Raw genomic sequence first — 16,876 nt, forward strand, 5'->3', positions numbered from 1 at the left:
AGTCCTTCCATGCATCCGCACCTGTACAGCACAATGCATACACGTTTGCATGCTTGCATTCAACAGTCTGGCGGTTACAATGGGTATCAGTGTACCAGCATTTCACATTTGCAATGGTTTATCTCGCGCTTACATTAACCTAACATGTGATCATGCAATGTTAATCACTTAAATATCTTACCTAGACAAAAGGATTCCAGAAATTTCATTACTCTACATTAATTGATTTTTGGTGTTGTGATTTACTTCAATCGGTATATGACTGCAATGAAAGTGAAATGGAGGTGGCTGAGGATCGTGGTCAGGCGTATGGGTGACAGGTGTAACAAGGTAGTTGTTTCCCGGATTCTGACGGACGCAGCCTGGTGGGAGGTGCGTAGGCGAGATCAGAAATTATGTAAGCAAACATGGATACGTATAGGTGAGTACCGTACCGCTGGTAGAGGTTCGGATAAGGCCTTGTCCCAAAAGTTGTCTATCTATATGTTACGTTATACGAACAGCTCCTGTCAACACACCGTCTCCAGCTGCCGAAAAGCAACATGCTCAGTGTACTCATCGACCGACGATTTACAATGACGCGCTGTCAGGACCTCTGATCAGGAGCTCTGTACCGTTTCCTCTGCTTCGAAAATTTAACAATTACTGCTAACAACAGCGTTCGATGTTATCTCCGCGTAGAGAGTCGTGTCGGTAACGCGTGTTACTAACCTGGACCAAACATGCTAGCCATCCTCTCTGTCGAAGTCATTGAGGTTGCTTTCAAGCTCAACTGAACAAACACAGATAATTAGACTTTATATGACAGTTAACGACATTACATCAAGGGAGATGGGCGTGGAGTATAGGAAATAGATGCGTGATTACTCTTTTTTTCTTTCACTTGTGTTGTTATTCGTGCATAAATTGGGCATCTAATAATGACTAGGTGTGCTGGATTGCCTCTGTCAGGCCAAATACTACATTTTTTCATTTCTGAAACTATTACATAGCCTCTTTCAGCTGATTAACAGATAATGAGCCTGTGAAGACGCTTTTCAGTGGATCACACATTCCTCGACGTGCATGTTGCTTGATGAAAATCGAGAGGAGCGATGTTTAGCGCAGAAAAATATTATGAAGACACAAATGCTCTAGCATCCTACCTGGCGACGGACACGACACCATACTGTCAATAACCGCGTTGGCCAGAGAGAAGCACGCCGCATTCCGTGGCGTACTCCATACTGGATACTCTGCGCATGCGTCGGAAACAGCTGACCGCGCGCAGTCGCGGACGCAGGCAGATCAACGTGCGGTTCGATACGGGTGGGTGAAACGTATCGTCAGTTGACAGACATGGAGCGAAACAATCGCGTCCTCTTTCGATTAAATTGTGGGAAATTACACATGAAACACAAACAACTGACACGAAAGATAAATGCATTGTTTTCCCCTCTGGTCCTCTCGAATACAGTCTTCCCACCACCTTTTACGCCTTCCTGTTTCCGTCGAACCTTCCACTGCATTCTCCATCACTCTCCTTGCAACATGTCTTTGGTCACTTCTCATTATACGTCCACACCACTGGACTTTTCTCTACATCTACATCTACATCCATACCCCGCAAGCCACCTGACGGTGTGTGGCGGAGGGTACCTTGTGTACTTCTATCGGTTCTCTCTTCTTTTCCAGTTTCGTATTGCTCATGGAAAAAAATATTGTCGGTACGCCTCTGTGTGGACTCTAATCTCTCCGATTTTATCCTCATGGTCTCTTCGCGAGATATATGTAGGAGGGAGCAATATTCTGCTTGACACCTCGGTGAAGTTATGTTCTCGAAACTTCAACAAAAGCCCGTACTGTCATCTCCGTAACGCTTTCGCGATTACTACATGACCACGTAACGAAGCACGCTGCTCTACGTTGGATCTTCTCTATCTCTTCTATCAACCCTATCTGGTACGGATCCCACACTGCTGAGCAGCATTCAAGCAGTGGGCGAACAGGTGTACTGTAGCCTACCTCCTTTGTTTTCGGACTGCATTTCTTTAGGATTCTTCCAATGAATCTCAATCTGGCATCTGCTTTACCGACGATTAATTTTATATGGTGATTCCATTTTAAATCTCTCCTAATGCTTACTCCCAGATAATTTATGGAATTAACTGCTTCCAGTTGCTGACCTGCTATATTGTAGCTAAATGATAAAGGATCTTTCTTTCTATGTGTTCGCAGCACGTTACACTTGTCTACAATGAGATTCAATTGCCGTTCCCTGCACCATGCGTCAATTCGTAGCAGATCCTCCTCCATTTCAGTACAATTTTCCATTGTTACAAACTCTCGATATACCACAGCATCATTCGCAAATAGCCTCAGTGAATTTTCGATGTTATCCACAAGGTCATTTATATATATTATGAATAGCAACGCTCCTACGACACTCCCCTGCAGCACACCTGAAATCACTCTTACTTCGGAAGACTTCTCTCCATTGAGAATGACATGCTGCGTTCTGTTATCTAGGAACTCTTCAATCCGATCACACAATTGGTCTGATAGTCCATATGCTCTTACTTTCTTCATTAAACGACTGTGGGGAACTATATCGAACGCCTTGCGGAAGTCAAGAAACACGGCATCTACCTGGGAACCCGTGTCTATGGCCCTCTGAGTCTCGTGGACGAATAGCGCGAGCTGGGTTTCACACGATTGTCTTTTTCGAAACCCATGCTGATTCCCACAGAGTAGATTTCTAGTCTCCAGAAAAGTCATTATACTCGAACATAATACGTGTTCCAAAATTCTACAACTGATCGACGTTAGAGATATAGGTCTATAGTTCTGCACATCTGTTCGACGTCCCTTCTTGAAATGGGAATGACCTGTGCCCTTTTCCAATCATTTGGAAAGCTACGCTCTTCTCTCCTGCACTTTCCTGGATACTTCAAAAGTTTTTACGGTTCCTCAGATTTTCTCCTTTGGAATCCTGTGCATTCTAAATACCCCACACATTCATATTAACATCTTCATCTCAGCTATATCTAGCCTTAGCTGTTGTCCACGTCTTTGCTCCACACAATCATGTTGGCTTTGCGACTGCGTTCGTGCTTTCCCTTTTATATTGGCTCTTATATATTTTTATGGCCGACGGTTCTAGACATCCTTTACGAATTTCTTCATCTGGCTTACATTCCATGATCTGTCTCACATTCCATGACTTGTAGCAGTTGATCCGAGTCCGCAGCTCGTGGTCGTGCGGTAGCGTTCTCGCTTCCCGCGCCCGGGTTCGATTCCGGGCGGGGTCAGGGATTTTCTCTGCCTCGTGATGACTGGGTGTTGTGTGATGTCCTTAGGTTAGTTAGGTTTAAGTAGTTCTAAGTTCTAGGGGACTGATGACCATAGATGTTAAGTCCCATAGTGCTCAGAGCCATTTGAAGCCAGTTGATCCGAGGTATTTGATGCTATCTACCCGTCATTATGAAAGGTTTCCCAGGCGTAAATAATCCTTTTTCCTCTTCCGATTTTAAGCTCTCTGTTTCAGTGTTCCCTTTCAGTCTTCCAGTCTGCACTCCACGCCATCATTCCTGATGCTGCACAAAACAATATCGTTTGTAAACAGCATGAGCCATGGGGCTTAACTTCGAACTCCTTCTGACGTATATAATGTGATTAAAATTTTTCAAATCCCTAGTGCAAGCCTACGTAAACTAGCAACCATTCTGTTATATCTACACTGCTTCTTATTTCTATCTTCCTTTTCATACACATCCTATACGAGGTTCACATACTACTCTGGTACTTACTTCTTTCTCACACATTTCCAAACGTCTTGCCGTGTCATTTGCTTTCTCTAGATCTCTAGAGACCACATGCAATTCCTGGTTCCCTCTCGACTTTAATGTCGTCTGTATTCAGAGAACACCAACATGTTTGTGGGTACGACAAAATTTGGTGCAGGTGGACCGAGCGGCCCTGGAGGCAGAGCTATTGGTAGCCTCTAGTTGAGTCACATTCAGAGAGACGGGCAGATGCTTAACCTGTTCAAGTCCTATTTGGCGACGGTCTCAGACACCTATAAATTCCAGCACAGCTCTGAAATGGCTGGAGCAATTGCTACAGAGTTTCACGCACATTTGATTTACAAGGAGACCACGCCTACTCGTCTTCACCGATTTCCTTGAAATTTATGGCATATGTAAGACTTGGCCAGAAATAAAAGTGACAGATGTGGGACCTCCAGGTGGTCAAATGTATAGAAAAAATAGTACTTTTTGCGCGGGTAGCGCGAGCCATAGGTCATTTATATTAGCATAGTTACCAGGCAGCGGTTGGCGCATCGAAAAGAATACACAACGCGAATCCGAGGGACATGTGGTCGAGTCCATATGTGGAAACTTTTTATTTTTTATTTTCAGTTTGCCAGAAAAGTCAAATGAAAATTCTGAATCGAACATGAAAAAAAAGAAAGTGGATGAGCACGCGGTACTCCCTCATAGAGAAAGAAAAAGAAATCACATCCTGAGAAAACTGCATCAAAATACATTCCACCGTACGTCACCAGTTCCTCCTCGCCAATATCTGGCGAAATGAAGCGTTGCACGTGGTTTTCTGCCAAACTGTGCGATAAGAGAGAACCTTCCATGAACGTAAACCAAGCTTGGTTTTCTACAGAAACTTTAATACAGCCTTGTAATTGTAAAAATGCGTCGTTACCGAAAAAAATGCTGCTTGCCTTAATTATACAATGAATATCACCCCAAAAGTGCAAATCAAAATAATAAATGTATCTTATTTTGTATAGGAAGTTCTCGTGTACGCCTTACAATCCCCTTCTGGTGATTTGTTTGGAATCCAAACTTTTCCTTTGCCTCTCCTTTTCATGCCTTTTATGAAAATTTTAATAAATACAATATATCGAGATTATGTCTGTTTATTTGCAACGTACGTAAGAACTGAATATTTGAGAAAAAGTTTCCGCATAGGGACTCGACCCAACGACCCTTGGATTATCGTTCTGTTCTCTTTTCTCTGCGCAAATCGCCATCACAAATGGCGCAAGCCTCACCCGACCCCGCCAAAAATACTTTTTTTTAACGCTCGGCAGTCTGGAGCTCCCACTTCTGTCACTTTCATTTCCGACCAAACTCTGAATATATCATTAATTTCGAAGAAATCGGTGATGACAAGTAAGCGTAGTCCCCTTGTTAGTTCTTGCGTACGGTTACCTTGGGTGTAAGGCAAACTGCGCATCCATAATGTCGGTAGATGATGAATAAGTGGTGGCACTCAAGCATAACTGTCGAACGCCTGAGGCAATCACAACGTGTTTGATACATACATGACCTACTCCTGTCAAAATATAGTATTTAGACAGGACACGCCAAGTACAATTACAGGGTTGGGTGGAGTTGTGAAGAGGTAACGCAACCTGAAACGAAATATATTACTATCAAAGCCACAATTTTGTGGATAGCTAGACTGATCGATGATAGTCCAGATGAGACTCGCCCTCATGGACGCCGGAATTATTGACAGCCCTGCAGGATTCATGGTGCCAGTTCCCTCCAACATTACTTCAGACATTAGTCGAGTCCATGGCGCGTCGTGTTGCGACTCCTCTGCGCGCAATATTGGGCAGGTGCTACATTGCGAAATATTTCGTACCTAAAAGTGGTTAGAATAATCCGCTGTTCATTGTTGTGTTTTTATGGCACAGATCTTTTAACGCCATTAGCTTAACCATGGCAAAACGCCCCGTCTGTGATTTCCCATACAGAAAGACATGAGTTTTTTCAACTTTCACTTCGTTCAACAGCACGAAATAACAATCTCGGAGATAGTTGTAACTACTACGGTTATCAGCTTCAACTGTCAGCACAGCAGTCAGCGGAGAAAGTACACAACACGAAAAATAACCAGTAAGAAATGAGCAACAAACTTCATCAGGAAGCCAGCCTGTACAGAATGGCTCTGAGCACTATGGGACTTAACATCTATGGTCATCAGACCCCTAGAACTTAGAACTACTTAAACCTAACTAATCTAAGGACATCACACAACACTCAGGCATCACGAAGCAGAGAAAATCCCTGACCCCGCCGGGAATCGAACCCGGGCGCGGGAAGCGGGAACGCTACCGCACGACCACGAGCTGCGGCCCAGCCTGTACAATTGAATGCTACCGAGGTAAGTAAAATGGCCCATACATGGAAAGAAATTCGTTTTTGATGATACGTCTATAGAAAGCTTCTTTTTTTAGTGCATAGTGAACATTGGACGGCTAATCTTCCAAACAGCCCTCCAAGAGAAAGATTTCCACCAAGCAGTCAGTCCCACAGGGTGTTCTTTTCTCTCTCCTTTGCTTTCAGCTCATTTTTTTTTTTTTTTTTTCATCTCAACAGCATTCATCATTTCTCATAGTTTGACTTCTTCTCTCCTTTTGTCGTATTTTATTCTGCCACCTCGGTCTCACAACCCATGTTTTGTGGTACTCTCACTTTATTATTATCATTATTATTATTATGAGGCTCATTTCAAAAGTTCTGTACAGCGTAAGATAGAACCGAAGAAAAATATTTATTTTACAAAATACCTTTACAGCCCTTCAATATAATCTCCATTCTTGCTAAAGACAGCTTCCCAACGCCTTGGCAACTTCTGTATTCCGGACAGGACGCTTTCATTGTTGAGCTATCTGATTACTCGGGCCACCTCACAGGCAGTTGTATCAAAACGTTTACCACGGAATTATTCCTTCAATTTGGGAAGCAAATCGTAGTCTGATGGGCTCATTAACAACTGTATGGTGAATGGGGAAGTATTTCCCATCCATATCTGTCGAGCGTTCCTCTCACTGGTAGAGCAATATGCGGTCTGGCACTATCGTGCAAAATGAGGGCACCAGCAGCAAACATGCAAGGCTTTTTTTGACGAATTTTCGGGCAAAAAATATTTTGCAGAAATATCTTGTAAGCGCCTGTTACAGGTGTCCCCTGGGGCACTATCTGTAGCTACGAATTCATTCACGTCATGTGCAAAGATCATCATCAGTTTCACCTTCTTCGATTGTTGGCGGCGACTTTTTTTTTTTGACATGGAGAGCTCCAACTTTTCCATTGTGACGACCGAGACTCACGTTCTGGTTCAAAATCTCGTATTCAGGTTGTCATCAAGTGCAACATTACTTTTAAGAAACTGTTCTCCTTCTGCTCTATAACGCCGAAGGAATTCTGCTGCTATTCTTTTGAGTCTGGCTTTCTGATCTTCACTCATATCACGCAGAACCCACCTGGCAGTGACTTTCCTCGTCTTCAACTTTTCAGTTATGATTCTGTAAACTGAAGTGGCAGACATTCTGGCTTCATATGCAATTTCCTTGCATGTTTTATGTCTCTCTTCTCTCAAAATACCATTAACAATAACCTGACAGTTGTAGTCTGTTGCAGTTGATGACTTTCCAGTTGTTGGGTTGTCCTCAGTGCTTAAAAGATCTTAACGGGAACGAGCAGACGACCGTGATACTGTGCTACGATCCACTACAAGATTCCCACACATGTCTCAAAGTGCTGTAAATTTCCTTTGGCTTCTTTCAACGTGGGGATTCGATTTTGATGTAGGAACACGTAATCCGACCTGACTCAGTTTTAACTTCCATTTTAAATATAAATTACTCATGACGCAGTAGCCCAACTGATGGACGAGTGTGTCAGCACTACCAATAGAGACGTCCAGCTGTGCAGCGAGGAGCCTGATTGTGATCGGTTGATCACCTCAAATGACAGTATTCGCGTGTTACATATTGCAGGAGTCAACGGCTGTGCGCGGCCGGCCGGCACGCGGGACATCGGACAGGTTTGCATGACCTTTTTTCATTGATAACACACGCCTCGCCCAACGACTCTCCGTGCTTTTCTTCACTACCAGGTCTCCGTAGACATTCTGCAAGCGCCTATGAATATCTGCAATGCTCTGGTTTTCCGCCTAAAGAAACTCAATGATAGCTCTCTTTTTCGAACACACCTCCATTGGAGACGCCATTTTGAAGGCTACATATCGCGCTGCCACCTATCGGAACTTCAAGAAACTATAGGGAGTGATTGTCGCTAGTCTCGCCGTCCAGCCATCCATATTTAGAACTTCCCCAGGTTTCCGTAAATCGCTTAAGGCAAATGCTGAGAAGGCTTATTGACAAGGGCATTGCGACAATCCTTCATCAGAGCATGTGCTCCGTCTCTCATGACTTCGTTGTTGACTGCACGCCAAACACTGATCTTCCTTATTTTTTTATGATTTGCTTAACGAGTGTCTACAGTCCCGGATCTACGACAATTCCGAACCAGGGCAAAAACCTGATAGTGGCTCTCCCCTCCCCCTCGAGCGTTTTGAGCAGGACTTCAAAAATTAAAAAAATCGATGTTTCAAAAATATGTTCACTTCGTAGCGCACGTCTTTCTGAAGAGTCTGACACATAAAACATATTTGTTGAGGAAATTTAAGACGTGTTATTTGGTCTTAAGTGTGCCAAAGCGCAGTGCCACGCCTCGTCACACAGCGTTCTTCTGTCGCGCGTTACTGTACTTCGCTCTGTTGGATTCAAACGTATATATTTTGTAATGAAAGCCATCAAACCTATATTCATGACAATGGAAATTAAAATGTCTTGTGGTGCCTCTCCTCCTCCCAGTCGGCCTGTTTGACGTCCTAATACCCTTAAAAGAAACTCACAATTAATACTGGGTGGGATTATTTGTGACCAGGAGAATAACAACTCTTCGGAAAATTTGCACTATTTATTGCTTATTAACTAATAACTTTCTCTTTCGTGTGACATAAAATTAAATATAGGGAACATAAAATCAGAAAGGCAAGAGACAAGCAAGGTAGTACGCATTTCTTCAGTCCTTAAGTGCCAGTATTTTTTTCTCTAGAATCTTGCTTTTTTTCTCTCTAATCTTGCTTTACTTTGTTTAAAAGAATCTGTTACCCCATCAAAGTTCGTCAAATGTTTTGCTACATGAAAAATCAAAATGTCGTTGTCTAATACTGAAAAAGCTGTTAATACGTACAGTACCTCAGACTGGTGTGTTTTCTCGATTTGACTACGTCTATTTTGTCATTGTCAGCTAGCTAAAACGAAATAGTCTCTTCTAATAATGCAGAAACTGTAACACACGCCATATAAGTGAGACTGTTTTGGCACAAATGGTCATTTTGATATACCTAATTTACATAAAAAAGCGACACGATGTACCATTATCAAATGCCAATAAGGCGTACTACAAGCAAAAAGTTTTATGTTAGGAAATAGTTTCACTTTTCATTCATATACACCAGTTTCTGAAGCATGAGATCGAAAAGTAGTAGTGCGTAATTTTTACATAAATTTGGAATCGCCATATTCTCATATATAATTTATGTTATGTCCCCGTTTCTTCTTCATTGTCGTTCTAACACACAATCTCGTCATCAGTAATCCTGTAACTATTCCTGCCATTTTCCAAACTTAACTTCACTAAACCTGCCAGAATCAACGGTTCAGTTATCCCGCTTTTATTGCCCAGTTAGGCATTATTATATGTTTTTACAATGCGTTTCCCGCGCTATTCCGGGAATAGAATTTAAACGGCTGCTAACCGTGGACTGTGCAACTGGCCCTTAGTAGTGCATCGATCTGGCAAAAATAATTCTGTGAAAATTTCATTTTCTTGGATACACAGAGAAGATAGTATGTAATCTCTCTTACCCCTTATTCCTTTAGCCGTTTATTTCCAATCTGATAGCCTGAAACTATGGATTTCAGTAATAATTATAACAACGCTGATCATTTGCACACCCAGTTATCCACATAAATAAACAGCGATTGGCATTCACCCGTTCAGGTTTATTCGTCTCAGCTCGTATAGTCCCGTCCCCTTTTGTTTGCGGAAAGTATTTTATTTCTAGATGTGACAGGGATTCCCGTAACAAAGACATCGCATACACTATGCAAGCATTCAAAAATCAACTTATGATTCGTTCAGAAATAAACTTAGAATGTATTCAAAAATGTTAAAAAACTAACAGCGATGCGTGTTCAAATCCTATGAATAATCGATAGACCAATATACGCTGGATGGTAGCCGCTTTGTGAAACTAAGTTTTTTTCTTCAAGAATATATCGGGCCCCCTGAAATTGTCGCCCGAGGAAGATCCTCCGTTTGTGTCCCTCCCCCCCCCCCCCCCCCTCCTACCATTTGATCCGGACCTGGTGTCTAGCACTATTTTACATCTATTGATAAAGCGAAAAATGTGAAAACTTACGCAAGAGAATGACTGGCGAGTTTTTCCGGAGAAGTAAATGCCAGAGAGCCCACTAGTGGTTTGTTCACGTACCTCCGTGAGATAGTGCTGACTGCCATTAAGCCTGTGAATCTCAGAAAAGCATTTAAGTCCTGCAGTGCATGACAAATGCTTTAAATTTATTCTTGATTCAGAGCACGAGTTTTATAGGCTACACGTGGCCGGTCTTCTTGATGATAATTGTGTTTCCAGTCTTTTAATAACCGTGTTAACCAGGGAGACATTTCTCTTGCGACACCCATGTACATAGCCTGGTTTAGTGAGCACAGCAACTCGTGGGAGGTGATTTGAATCCTGGGGACGGGTTCTCCACGAGATTCAGTCAGTCCCTCACTCATCTTGGTCACTACCTAGATTACTCCACGGTTGTCGGCTTTTTTGATGAAGTTGGTTCCCCATTTGCCGTAGGAAGCGCAATCTGCAAAATGTCTCTTCAACTGATTGTTGATAAGAAAAAGGTTTAAGAATTACATTTAAAACTATTCTTTAGTGAAACTAGCAACAACAAACCAACAACATATCCGTCCTCATAAAAACTGTAGCTGGCTTGTAAAGATAACCAGTTGGCATGTTCCAACCACTTCCTCGGTAGTTGGTCACATTGCCTCTGACGCAGCGGAACAGGTACATAGTACACGTCCATCAAACCATTCGCTTCATTCTGTATACATATGAAAAAAAGTACTCTTCACATACACTGGGCATTCATATCTTTCGTTTGGAAATGTAGACCTAGAATTAAACTATAAAGTCCCCATCCTCTGTGTCTGATCAAGGTTGTCTTTGGTTGTAAGGGAAATTCCAGAAATGAAAGCCCCATTCCAAGTGTTACCAAATGGGACACCCTATGATCCCCCACTTGGTGCTTGGATGAAAAGTCCCTGACTCTGCAAAGGATCAGAATTCTAACAGCCCGCTCTATTTATAACAATTTTACCAATTCACACCTGTGTGTATCTAGAGTCGACGCTAAGAATACAACTGGTCCCACTGTGCGAGACATTCTTGGCGGCAATTCTGGCTCCCGTTCTTGTGTGGAGCCTTAATCCTCTGGGCTTCTAATTTAGACGTTCTCGTTGCGAATGTGTTCTACAGTTCTCGTAAAAGTCTCCAAACGATCGTCTAAACCGTTTCCTGAGATAACGTTTTCTGGCGACTGCACCAAGTTCAGCCGTCAATAAATCTATATTTAGGTGTAGTATGAGTATGAGTGCACGGCTTCGCTCACTCTGTAGATGATTGATAGGTGTATCGACCACGTTGTCCCAGACTATCATCACATACCTCTAAACTGGGAGCAGCAGGTCTGTACCGTGGGGGCGTTGACGTCGACTTTAGCTGCAGACATAGCTGGAGCAGACTTCTAGTCGCTTTGCCTAACAATTTTTCACTAAATCAGCTGGTTCTAAAACTATGTTGTGCCACTCTTACGAAGACTGCACCTTATGGCACATTTCCAGTCATCCTTAGCCATAACAATCAATCGCAAACTCTAGTCCATTGTGCACAGTCTGATAACAAATTGCCTCACAAAAAAAGTTAAGTATTCATAAGGGAAGGAAGAAATGAAATGGAACTTCACATGTTGAGACAGTATGTGAATTTATTTTATTGAGGACAAATTCGAGTCAAATTTACAAATAACTTGATAGTATGACTTTGCGCCCTCTCTAGCCTGGATGTGCGCACTAATTCGGTTAAGGAGGGTGTCCTAAAGCAATTGAATTCTCTCCCGAAATAAGCTAGCGAACAAGGTTTAAGAAATGTGTAAGTAGGCCGTTTATGTTTTCTTATTGGCAACGTTATGTATGAAAATCACTGGCTGTGTGCAGTCTGTGGCTAGTTTGCATTGTTGTCTGCCATTGTAGTGTTGGGCAGCTGGATGTGAACAGCCCGTAGCGTTGCGCAGTTGGAGGTGAGCCGCCAGCAGTGGTGGATGTGGGGAGAGAGATGGCGGAGTTTTGAAATTTGTAAGACTGGATGTCATGAACTGCTATATGTATATTATGACTATTAAGGTAAATACATCATTTGTTCTCTATCAAAATCTTTCATTTGCTAACTATGCCTATCAGTAGTTAGTGCCTTCCGTAGTTTGAATCTTTTATTTAGCTGGCAGTAGTGGCGCTCGCTGTATTGCAGTAGTTCGAGTAACCAAGATTTTTGTGAGGTAAGCGATTTGTGAAACGCATAGGTTAATGTTAGTCAGGGCCATTTTTTTGTAGGGATTTTTGAAAGTCAGATTGCGTTGCGCTAAAAATATTGTGTGTCAGTTTAAGCACAGTCGTGTATAATTGTTCAAAAAGGGGACGTTTCATAGAGTCAAATTTACAAATAACTTGACAGTATGAGACCACTTATCAGTATGACTTTGCGCCCTCCTTAGCCTGGACGCGTGCGCTAATTCGGTTAAGGAGGGTGTCCTAAAGCCAATGAATTCTCTCCCGAAATAAGCTAGCGAACAAGGTTTAAGAAATGGTCCTTGATATCGTGGATACTGGCAGTGGAACAGAGTTGGTATTCGACCTGGTCCCACGTATGTTCCCTCGGAGACAGAACTACGGACCTTACTGGCCACCAAAGTGCCTAAACATCACGCAGACAGGTCACAGAGACATGTGCCAAGTGTGATGAACTTTGTCCTGTCCAGAAATGGCACCTTGATACTGTGCATTACGGCTGTTGGTAAGGTATCGATATTTCATCCAGAAAGGATAGAAACACATCGGCAATTTTTTAACTGATATATCGACATCAAAACTGCGATATCGAGTGCAGATATTTTTATTTTATATCTTGGTTGCAATTTTAGGAAAATATTTAAAGTTGTTCTTTTGAAATTGTAGTAGGGCATAATTTTACTTTCACATTGTGAAGAAGTCTTACTATTTTTGGGCTTTCATGACATATAATCTGTGTGAAGCAAGTACATGTGGCACAAAAGAAGAACTCCGATTGCACTGGGGGGTTGGTGTGTGAATGGAATATCAAGATTTCCGATGTTAGGAAACAGCACACTAGTTGAGTTAAAAGGCAATTTTTAACGCAACTAGTATGCTATTTCTTCACAACGACATTCTTCAAAAACTGTAGCTGAAAATGATGAACAAAAATCTAAATGACAAGATTCGTTGCTGTGAGCGGAGACATGTGAGGGGAAATGCTGATGTAATCAGCGCTCAGTGCTGCCAACAGAAACTGCAACGTTTAGCTTCACCATGCAATTTTGACACGACCATTGCTAGGTCGCTGACGTTTGCAGAAATTATAAAAGACAGGGAAGTTGACATGAAGTTTTCTGGATAAATAGCATATGTGACGAAACCGAACGATGGATCCATCAGATACCTTTTATTGTGCCAAATACATGCATCACCAAGTGTGAACGTGCATCGTATTCCCCTCAGTTAATACTCTAAGAAGAACCGGCAAGCTGCAAGCTTGTTGTTTACAGAATATCTAATAATAATTCAGTACTTAGATATACAGCTCTAAAACCGGCAGTGTATTTACAATGTGCAGTCGATAGTTTTTTAGGCTATTTTTTCCGCTGATATATCGATACATGTTTTCGACATATCAAGAGCCGATTATGATATCTTTTAAATATCGATATATCGGATATTTTTAAAAATTTCAACAATCCTGCTGTGCATGGTAGGTAAAACATGATTACGCAGGATATCTGTGACGTATCACTGTCGTGTCAGAGTTACCTCAATTATTACCCGAACCTGAAGTCATACTGGATAGCTTCCCAAACTATGACACCAGGAGTAACACCGCCGTACCTCCCAAAAATATTGGAAGACTGGGACCTCTCCCGAGGTCACCGCCATACTCGCCGATGATGGTCATTCGAGGTAGTGCAGAACCACAATTCTTTGCTGAACGCAATACGATGCTATTTATTAATAGTCAATGCTTCCCAGTCGTTTGTATTGTGTTGCTATCGGCAGTCTAGGCATGGGCCGGTAATTCCCTAAGACCCGCTGCTGCTAGTCTCTAACCAATGGAGCGAGATGACAAAGAATGTTGCAGGGAATTGTTACTTGTTCTCGGATGGCAGGCGCAGACGTGAAAGGTTTACGAAATGCTTCTGCGCAGTATGGTGATAATCGCTTGTGGTGGTCAAATGTGGTCGACCAGAACCTTGACAACGAATTTGTCTATCCGTACATTCCCATGCAGTCCACCATCGTGCAACTGTGACATACAAATGCTCTGGTAATCTAGATTTTGCACGATTCGACCAGGGTCCACATCTAGCCCCACAATGAGTCCCCTTTCAAACTCTCTCAGGTGCTGATACTGCTGTCTCATATGAGCATGTGGCATTTCCGCATATTTCATAGTGGTAACTGATCCCTGATGCTGTTTGTGTTTCTTATATACCCTATCAGGCCTGGTAACAGCGTTACTGGACTTTGGTGACTGTTCTATCGCCCACGGAGAATTGCAACCCTAATCTTTTACATACCCACCGAGGTTACATTGACCTGCCATTTCTTCCGACTGCTTCGCTTCTTTTTGTCAGGTAGTGTGGAATCACATTGCAACTGCATTTCGTAACATTTCTACCTCTTGCAGCCATGATCATTTTCTTGTCTTCTACAGAATCTTATGTATTATAGCGGGTAGCAAACGCCAGAAAAAGATGTTGTTCCGTTGAAACACTCTAAAAACACGATTTTACTGTTGTAACTGGATGAACGTGAGGCAACTACTGTAATACGTTTTTCTCGGGTACTGAATAACTTCTAAATTGCGATTACAGTGTTGTCTTTGTATACTGATCTAGAGTAGCCTTAGCTACACTGCTTTTGAACACGAACATACACACATGTGCAAATTACTTTCGATGTGTGATACCAATTAATCGAAACTGCATCTGATTATCAGTAAATGGGACTGAATATAAAGAATAGCTGTCAGTAACACTCAGAATGACATTGGCATGAAACAATCACATGCAATGGCTAACTGTAGCATATCGAAAATATGCCTTACCAGAAAAAGTCAACTACTGATTTTATACGAAATTTTGCTAATAAATACAGTTTCTAATTTCATTTGAAAAGATTCACTTAGGCCCTACAACAGATTCTTACCTTTGCAACGGATAACCCGGCTCCACTCTGTCTGCGTACTGCAAGAATGTATAGTGCTGAACATGTATGTAATAAATCACAGCGCGGCAAACTGCCTTATCTTATTTTACTTTAGTAAATTAAACTTTCGCTCTCTTTCCGAAAATATGATTCACTGTCCACGCAGTAGTGCAAGGCGTAACAAAACAGGTTTTATGAGATATATTTTTCATCTAACAGCGAGGTTACAGCTACAATCTAATATTTTTAATTAGCAAAAGATAGGATTTTGAAATTATATTCAATCATGTTAATAACACAAAAATGACTCGAACTAACATAAACAATAATCTTTTCTCAACACTGCCGTGCCATCATAAAAATTACTTTAAAATATTTAAATTATGTAAAATTGTACTCTTTGCCTATTGAAATGAAAAGCTTTTAATAAACAATGGTGCGAAGAAACTGGTTAGCATACTCAACACATGACAGATAACATTCTTAAATACAATGAAATCTTTACACTACATTACTCAACCAGCAGTTGCGGCAAGCTGCGTGGGATTGGCTGTGCGGTCTAGGGGCTGCAGTCATGGACTGTGCGGCTGGTCCCGGCGGAGGTTCGAGTCCTCCCTCGGGCATGGGTGTGTGTGTTTGTCCTTAGGATAATTTAGGTTAAGTAGTGTGTAAGCTTAGGGACTGATGACCTTAGCAATTAAGTCCCATAAGTTTTGTTTTTTTTATAAAAACCTCTTGTGGCAAAATAAATTCAATGCAAATTATCTTTTTACTAAAGAGTCGTCTCTCTATAAAATCATTTCATGTCATCCATTATCCTTAATCCTCAACACACACCAAGAGCATATGAAATAAAATTCCATTCTCTGCGCAGCACGGCCGCAATCCAAGCTCCTCATTCTGCCATGACAAAACACTCTCTTTCTCTCTTTGGCCGACAACTGCTTCCCTCGCTCGCCCGAGCTCTACTCAGTTATACTATAACATCTGGTAGCCAAAGAATATGCATCACTCCTGTGTTCAGATATCCAAAGGCCCTCACAGTGGTAAACATTCCAAATAAACTGTCAAATGTAACAAACTGTTATTTCACATGATACGTACATCTTTCATAACTATTTCCCCTAATATACACACCTTTCACGGTGTTTTTGCAACCAAGGGAAGCTGCCACACATAGGTTTGCACACAGCACTACAGCTCAGTTCAGCTGAGGTGGAACCAGAGGAATTGCGACCCCTAATTGGCTACTGGAGTGCGGTTTGCCCGCAAAAACCAACCAACTAAGCAAGAAATCAAATAAGATTTTGCAAAAGCCTAAAGAGTTTCTTTCCATTGGACTCATTGAGGCAGACATATAAAAATAAGCTGACAACAATGTCTTTTGTGAAATAAGAAAAGATATGAACTATCATAATCGCTTCGTGCGCTGTCGACGTGTC

The sequence above is a fragment of the Schistocerca piceifrons genome, chromosome 1 (assembly GCF_021461385.2).
Source record: "Schistocerca piceifrons isolate TAMUIC-IGC-003096 chromosome 1, iqSchPice1.1, whole genome shotgun sequence".
In the NCBI taxonomy this organism is placed as follows: domain Eukaryota; kingdom Metazoa; phylum Arthropoda; class Insecta; order Orthoptera; family Acrididae; genus Schistocerca; species Schistocerca piceifrons.